The sequence below is a fragment of the Battus philenor genome, unplaced genomic scaffold (assembly GCF_028537555.1).
Source record: "Battus philenor isolate CCGP_79_NKW_IND1 unplaced genomic scaffold, ilBatPhil1.0.hap1 SCAF_9, whole genome shotgun sequence".
NCBI classification, from domain to species: Eukaryota; Metazoa; Arthropoda; class Insecta; order Lepidoptera; family Papilionidae; genus Battus; species Battus philenor.
In genome coordinates this window covers 10,234,416-10,242,506 of record NW_027181759.1, presented here as the reverse complement: position 1 = coordinate 10,242,506, position 8,091 = coordinate 10,234,416, and positions in this window count along the sequence as shown.

Here is an 8,091-nt window from a genome sequence, read left to right as displayed (position 1 = left end):
TCGTGTACTGTCTGCAAAACATTATTTACAATTTTCAAAAACTGATGGAATAAATCTTTCACATCTCTATAAAAATTTTGATTTATCGTTTTTATTAAAAAGAATCATAGTAACGTAAGTGCATTCTATTACAATTTAATGTTATTGACTTTTAAAAAAAAAAATTAAAAAAAACGTTACTAGCAATGTATTCTTTGAGTCTGCCGTGTCAGTATACATAGAAGTCATTAGGAATAGGTATTCCTAACTAATCTGTACAAAGTGATCACTCTGAAAAATGGTACATTATTTTCTTTTGGAATGCTACAGGCCAGTAACTTCTGGCAGTACATTGCCTGCAGGTATAGAGAGCAAACAATAATTAATTTTAACGCGAATAAACAAAACCGAATTTTGTGAATTTTATATAAACATTTTATACAAATATCTTGTTTAGACAACGACGTTATTTCTTTTTATAAGTCAAATATTCAGTCCGAACACGGGTAACATGTTAGGAAGTAAAAAAAATCAACCACGTTATTACAGAAATATTACTTGAATAAATTAAAAAAAATCATTAATTAATACTGTTAAGATATTATTTTTAGTAATAACATTATCATAAAAACCATAAGAGTCCTTAAGTTCTTATCCTTATTTTGGTATTCTTGATCTTGTCAAATTTAAAAAGTATAACGTGGTTATTTATTCTTGCAATGACGGAATTTTAATGTTAACAGTTCTTTATTTTAACATATAATTTTTATAATGATAACAAAACATGAACAAATTTCAACGGAACCTAGCGATAAAGTTTGATGGTTTTTATTGTTACTATTTTTGATGCTGTGTTTATTACAAAACATTTATCTTAATTCAAAGACTAAAAGGTGATTATTGTTGATGCCGAAAAACTAGAGGGTAAGTTATTTTGGTTATAAATTGTGTCCAAAATTGTACTACTTACTTACTAAACCAATGTAATTAAAGTTTAAAATATATATTGTTTTTATTAAAAAAATTAAAGAATGTAATAATAAGAATACATAAATAGATTTCAGTCGTTCAAGGCTATGGTTGAGCAATAAATATTTTCCAATGTTTATGAGACTTTACTTAACGCTTTTTTTTTAGTTTTTCAGTACTTAACGTAAAACAAATAGTTTTTTTGCAAAACTGTGTAGATGATGATTTTCTAAGCTTTATATGAAAATAAATTAAAAGTTAAATAATAAAACTTGGTCAATACTTCATCAACATAGCATAAACTAAAATAAAAGAAAAAGAAATATGGTGCTATTCATTATACTTCATTTCACAATTCGAATACTTTTCTAATACAAAGAAAAATATTTTAAAGATAGCCAAAGGTCCTAAAACTACCCTTTACACGAAAAGAAATACGATCCATACGGAGAAGCATAATGAAGCTAGGGGCCCCAACCCGCTTATAAGGGCTGGGAAGAAAAAAAGTAACGCTTTAGGGTTCGCGCGTCACAAAAACTACGAAGGGTAAAAAGAACTGAGATTTAAGGGTCCAAAAAAATATATATTCAGGCGCAATTTTTCTTTGTAACAGTGTTTTGTCGTTTCTTTAACGTACGTTACTTTGGCTACATAGTCAAAATGGTTTATACTTCTTTATAAATACAGGTAATTGTTTATTGGTGTAAAAGCTTTAAAGTTATGATTGTTTAGCTAATTTGCTGTTAAATAAAGTATAAATAGACTATACAAAATTCAATAGTTTCAGAAATTCATTTCAGACTAGTATAAAATTCGGATTAAAGTCATTAAAATGAATTGTTTTTGTGTCAATATATTCACCCCTTCAAAGCTTTAACACATATAATTAATCATCCTGTGTATTATTATAACAGTATAACCCGGCTTTTATTCAAAATGCACTGTTTATTTCGCTCGTACTTAGCTTGTTTTTGAATCTGATTATAAGGTGACCGTGTAATTGATGCACTGTATCTTGTGGATTTAAGATAAACATTTATTGCTAGATATTACATTAGTCGTCGAGCGAGAATACAGCGAGTTCGAAATGCCTGTGCAAGATTTTGCTTTAACATTCCGCCGCGCGTTATTGTTACCCCATGTTTAAGCGATGCAAATTTATTAAAAATGAAGGCGCGCCAGAATATACACATGGCTTGCCTTATATTCAACTTGGTTAAGTTTCGCACACCTTTGTATCTTGTCGACAAACTGCAATGGACGAGCGAGACGCGCTGCGTTCGCAGCTGGGCGCTGTTGTGGAGCCGCGTGCTCGATCCATTGCATTTCGGAGCAGTTTTAAGTTCTTCTAACAAACAAACATATACACGTATACGGATACCATTCCGTTCGGAACAATTAAAAAATATTAACATGTGTGTGTCTATTTATTATTATTAAAGTTGCTTTTTTATTTTTTGGTGTGGTAACATTCATGAGATAAATTACTGTAATTCTTGTATGCAATAAATTTATATTATTATCATAACACGTTGGTTAGACAAAAATATTTTAACTGTCACTGTAAACCATTTTATACCTAATTTTGTAATTATAAGTATAGACAAAAAGCTTTAACACATATTTCTAATCCTTGTATTAAGTAAATACTCTGAAATAAGTTTAATAATTAATTTTTCTATTAGAATGCGACTAATTAATAACTTTTGGCAGTATAGTACGCACGGACTTAACTTATTTTGATATGTAGTATTCGTAATTTTAATCGCTTTTTTACTTTATCATTACGTTATTTATTATTTCTGAAATCATTGATTTTTTTTGGAAGATATACCACACATTAATTGGCAATAAACGAGCCATACAATCTACCTTTTAAAGCTTTTATACCTATAACCAATCTGTTAAGCTTAACATTTCTAAGAAAAAAAAAAAACTTAATTATGTTGTTAAATCCTTGACCTATACTTCGATACCAATTCTTGGGTCTCAGGTTTCTCCAATCATTAATGCAGGTGTTATTTCTGCGAAGGCGGGAATCGTCCTCGGTTCAATCTATTAATACATTTAATTCAAGTCGTCTTTTCGTTTATCATATATTTGCTTATTCAACAATATAATAATACAATACAATGAGTAGTAATTAATCGTTTATTTGCTTAAGAATATATTGAAGATCTCTTCAAATTACTTTCGATATGTTTAGAGACCGGTCTGACATGGTTAATCAATTTATTTATGTTACACCGCGGACACCATTTGAAACAGAATAATATTATTGGTTTCTTATATGATGATTTTGAATTAACTACTTTATTACAATGTATCTCGGTACTGCAACATTTTTATGACTTTTGCATAATTTTTTTTAACATCCATTTTTATCCTTGATATCATTAATTATATCTTATTTTTTTTTTATTTTACATCGATGATTTCAAGTGCAATGTGTATAAGATGCTAAAAACTTCACGATACAAATAATAAGTTTATAATAATCTGCTATTGTAAATAAATCGGTAATAAAATTTGTAAACAATGCATGAAATTGTTTAATAATTTTTGTATCGTTAAAGTACAGTTTCTTGAAATAATTTATCCAAATCAGATATGAGGTTGAAATATAACAAAAATTACAGTATTTTATTCAAAGCTTAAATCCTTTGCTAGTCTTTATTAATATTCTTTAGCAAGAAAAACATCCAAAGAACTAAAATTGTTTCTCCTTTTTGCCTCAAGGTCAGTGGGTTGACTCGTTTCTGATAACACGGCTAGCGTGAGCGTGCCAGTTGCACACGCGTGAAGAAATATTACTAAGAATAATACCAATATAGATTTAGTTAATCGCTAGTAGCGCCATCTTTTATCGTAGACTTAAAACTCTTGACATATTTTAATACACGAGTATTTTATGTCTTGTTTTGATTCAACTATTGCGAAATCGTGTAATTATTGTTTTAGCAACATTTTAATAAAGTTAAATGTATCTGAAAGTACGATTCCTTATTTTACAATAATATTTAATTTTGCAATAATGTTAGAATATGTAAATCAACTTTTCGTAATATTAATGGTTCATAAGTTAGTGTTTATTTATTTATTTACCTCTATACATCTTTGTAATAGTAGAAAAGATTGTCTCTACCAGTCAATCAAAATTAATGCAGAAAAAACTAGTAGGCAGGTGTGTAGATGTTATAGAATACTAATGGCTATAATATTTATACAAAAAGGGATATATTATTATGATGAATAACTTTTTAATTTAAAAAGTAACTAAAAAAAGAGTAATTTTGTAGGAAACCGGTTTTTTCACTATAATTAAAAAACTAAAACATATTAGACTAAAATGGCCACACTAACAAATATTTGTATCGATCTACACCTACAAAATAAGTACACTCTTATATGATAAATACTATACTTATTATTCAATTATTTGATAAACACTTAATTGAGAGTTATATTTTATTTATGACTTATTTGTGCATTATAAATAACATTATTATTTTTCCTTTTTCTTTTGTAAAAATTGTGCACTAAAATTTATCTTGATATTTATAATAGTTTAAAATGAAGAATAGTTCTCTTTTGTAGATACAAAATCACGCCCACTTAACCAACGCTGATAGCGATTCGTAAGATAGTCGAATATTAATCAAGTTTAAAAATATGAAAATAATATACTTAACAAATATATAAAATGTATTCAATATTTTTTTTTATAAAATATAACATTTAATTAAACGCATGCGAGTATTATCCATGTATGCATATTTTTGTTAAAAAACACACAAAGTGATAGACTAATAATTGGTGGTGCATATTTAAAGCTGTAAAACCAGTAAAAGAAATAGAAGGCTAACAACACCAATATCAATTTCAAACAAATGATGCAACAACATTGTCATCTTCCAAAAGTTGGTGTACCAGTTTAAAGCAATGCGTGCACGTAGCAGTGTAGCTGCTAGTAGAAGCCACATACAATGGCACAATTGTTAACCCGCGAGTCCCGACCGACAGCACACTTTGAGTGTAGAGAGAACAATAGCCCTGTTGACATGCGACTCGCCTTCAAGAGCGCCGCCGCGATAGACAACGCACTATGAATAACGCCACCGCAACAAGACACCGCGTTGACAAAACCCCGCATTGTCGAAGCCCTTTATAATATTATTCCCGCCGGTGTATAAATAGCCAAATAATTTTGTAGAAGCTCTCCATAAAAGCTATGGAGCAGCCAATACAGTGAAATATACACTTCACTAAATAAACAATACTGAACATTTCAATTAGGATAGAGAACCCCTCAGCACTACTAAGGTACTCCTAAAGTAACTAGGAACACTATTGGCCTAATTATATTATTAAACTTAGCGCAACGCCATAGTTTTACTCTCATGAATTTTGTATATAATATGAATATTAAAATTTATTAATAATAGTGAGTAAATTTATTTCGTTTTTATGTCAAATTGTTGACGCGATAGACAGAAATAAAAGAATAATTATTACTAAGGAGAGCACTTTCCGATTAGTAATAATAAATAATATAATAGACTATATGTTAACTATTTTTTGCTATAGATTCACACGTGTGTGTAAAGAAAAAACGTGTGACTATTTATTCTTATCTATTCGTACCCCTTTATTTTTTAAATCATTTTATTATTCATTCTAGATCGTTTACAGCGACAACTTATGTACGCAATGAGAAGCCTATTTAAGCTATAATGGTACCCTCCAATTTAAAAATACGAGAGTTGCGAACGTGACTTGATCAGAGAAATGCCCACAATACTCAGACGGGTTTTTTTGTCACTTTCACAATGTCTTCACACTAGTAGAGTAATTAATTTTCAAACTATGTTATTACTTTAAAAACCTTTTACATTGTAGCACGATTTTTTACAAATTATTGTTCGATAAACTTAAATTTATTACGTGCCATCGGGGATATAAGACGGGAGTGTGTGTATATATATAATACACAGTTGCCCATAAAAAAGTTACAAATTTTAACCTAGAGAAGGGTATCTAGATTATCTTAATTTTTAGTATCGTGTGTTGCAGACACATGTAATATCATTTTTGATAATGAAAATATTCTTTCTGAAGCAATTTAAAATCAGCTAAATTATTTTATACGTTACTCTTACCTATAACAATTCACCGATACTTCATGATAATCACGATTTTAACTGTAGGATAGTGACTGCTGGACATGGGTTTTCCCTATTCAGCATCCAGCGCCTTTCGAGGATCTTAACAAGATCGTCTGTCCACCTTGTGGGTGGATGATTTACGCTGCACTTGACGGCCCGTGGTCTTCCCTCCAGAATCTTAAGGCCCCAATGGCTATATGTTCTGTGTGTTATGTAACCTGCCCAATGCCTTTACCCTCGTTTTTATTGAGATCTTGTAGAGAAATCCAGAGTATAGTTCTCTCCATGGCACGTTGTGCGACTTTGAGATAGAACTAATATTTATGAATTCAAAATTCCTTTAAAGCACTCTGTATATGCTCGTAATATTTATCAAGGATATAAAGAAACCGACAGAGCAGTTATTTGGCCGTTTGGGCACCCTCTAAGCGAAATGTTAAACTAGTATTGTGTTATATCCGACATCAAAGTTCACTTATGAGGGCTCTTGTCAGTCGCCCCAGGGAGTCCCCGCCAAAGCGATTAAATAGCAGACATACGCTACTCCAATATGTAAACAAGTACCTACCATCACTAAACAGGACGGCCTATATAATTCTGACATTAAATTTTAATGACAATTTCCGTAACGCGACGTGAAAAAATTCTGAAATGATTGATGATGTCATCAAATATGTAATTATTTTCTACAGCCAATCAGCGAGTGCGTGTACGTTGGTGAGATTAGAAATTTTTAGAACTGGCCAAATATAAAATTATATTAAAAACTTTTTTAATACTCAAGTATAGAAATGTATACATAAATTGGTAGCAACTTAATTACATCCCGGCATTACACCATAAATATTGGAGCAAATTTTTTCTTTTAGATTTTGTTTTATTTAAATTTAAAAAAGAAAAAAAAGACTTAATTTTAACTACTTATATTAACAGCCTTTGAATTTTTACCTTTAATCACAATTTTTATATTAATATTTTTCTGTATTACTATGATTGCTTATCATATTTTAACAATTTGCTTCTAATTGCTTCCCATACTTATTTGGAAGCCATACTATTTTTATCTAATCCTTATATATTTACTTTTATACATTTTAAAAACACTTATTCTACTTGACTGATGCGTATTGACTACTCATTATATTCCTTCTATTTTATTTACAACTTTTTCTTTAATTTTTATTAGATTCTTGCCATACTACTGGCCGGTTCTGACCGGTACGAGATGTTAGCTATTAATAACCATATCCCAGTACGCAGCAAACTGCTGACTTTAGCCATAAATCTTCAAGGACATGTTTGTCTAAAAAAATGAGGAGATGCGGCCTAAGAGGATCATCGAAGAGAGCCTCCGGTAACGCGTCGGTCTATCCTCCTTCCCGCAACGGCTCCGAGTCGCACCCTACCAACCGTACTTCGCACGGTCCACCACCAGTGCCCTCTCACCCATATCCGGGTCGTACTCGCACACAAGACCGTCTTTCAGCCGGAATCGGTGCGGGTGCGAGGCTGTGTGGCTATGTCATGACATGACTTATTTGAGCTCCACAGTTTCCCCAAGCCGTGCTGCTCTTACCATGAGAGACTGTGGATAAGATTGTGGACTTAGAGATCCTACGCAATTCCTCCCCGGCACAGTCTAAAGCGTTACAGACTCCTAGTTTTCCAGTTGCCCTATCGCCATGCCTGATCTTCGAAAATGACGACCAGCCTTCGCTCCGCACGGCGTTCGAATATCGATGTACTGATATACACGGACTCTCGAACATCGCAACAAAATGTCCCAGCAGCACCAGTCGGATCTTCTTGCCGACGACATAGCCCGTCGACTCGGCGAATGTCACTTTCTTTCACTGTAGGTTACCCTAACCCAGGGAGCATGTCATTTCGGCACTCACGAGTCTGCTTCATCAGATCGCCGGTAAGACGAAATCGAAATTTTATTATACTGAAGCCAAAAGACAATCTTCACAGGGGG